This window comes from Humulus lupulus, chromosome 2, assembly GCF_963169125.1.
Source record: "Humulus lupulus chromosome 2, drHumLupu1.1, whole genome shotgun sequence".
In the NCBI taxonomy this organism is placed as follows: Eukaryota; Viridiplantae; Streptophyta; class Magnoliopsida; order Rosales; family Cannabaceae; genus Humulus; species Humulus lupulus.
In genome coordinates, this window is record NC_084794.1 from 26,044,369 (window position 1) to 26,045,314 (window position 946).

General features: G+C 36.5%; 1 non-coding gene across 1 annotated transcript; it reads right to left on the minus strand.

The window, feature by feature from the left end:
- Window positions 1–495: 495 nt before the first annotated feature.
- On the minus strand, window positions 496–602 carry LOC133820432 (small nucleolar RNA R71). The gene has a single exon (XR_009886842.1). It is a non-coding gene; the product is annotated as a small nucleolar RNA R71 (small nucleolar RNA).
- Between the last annotated feature and the right edge of the window lie 344 nt (window positions 603–946).

Sequence of the window (946 nt, forward strand, 5' to 3'; positions counted from 1 at the left end):
TTATTTAAATTAAATGGTCTATTTGAGTCTATAAAAGGAGTGTTAAGTGAGAGATGAAAACAGAAGTTCAGAAGTCAAAAACACAAGTTTCTGATAGTTTTTTAGATTCTCTCTAAATACAAGTCATTTTCTAAGCCTCTTAGTTCTTTTCTCTTCTTCTCTCTGTAACTATCTCATGTGTTGAGAATTGCCCACTCTTGTCTAGGTGATTCCAAGGATACTTTGGAATGCTGTGAAGAAAATTGAAGAACGGTTCAGTTTCTTGGTAATACTCTGCGACATAAAGGATACAAGGGTTAGAGAAACTAAAGGAATGACTCATTCATTCCGCTACGTATACTGTAAGTATTCTTATCATTGTTTTTCTACGAATTCAATTTTAGAAACATATTCTAGGTTATCTCATATTAATTTGTTTAATATTAGATCTACATGAAAATAAATAAAGATCCTGTATAATTTTTCCCACAGCATTTCCCTCCCACTAAGAATGCCAAGCTCTGCAATGAGATTACTTCATTTCAGAAACTTGATGAAGAATCTTTATATGAGGCATGGGAGCAGTTTAAGGAGTTGTTGCACAAATGCCCTCATCATGGCATTCCTCATTGCATCCAGATGGAGACATTTTATAATGGTCTAAACGTCCATACTAGAATGGTAGTTGATGCTTCGACAAATGGGGCTCTTCTGGCTAATTCCTATAATGAGGCATATGAAATCCTGAAGAGGATATCCAACAATAACTATCAATGGCCCACTACTAGATCAGCTACAGGTAGAAATGTGGCTGGTATTCATGAGGTAGATGCCACCACTTCTTTGGCAACCCAAGTTTCCTCTATCTCGAATATGCTCTAGACAATGAACATGGGAATGAATCATTCAATGGGGCAGCCTATGGGGACACAAATGGGGCACATGGAAAACATTTCTTGTGTGTATT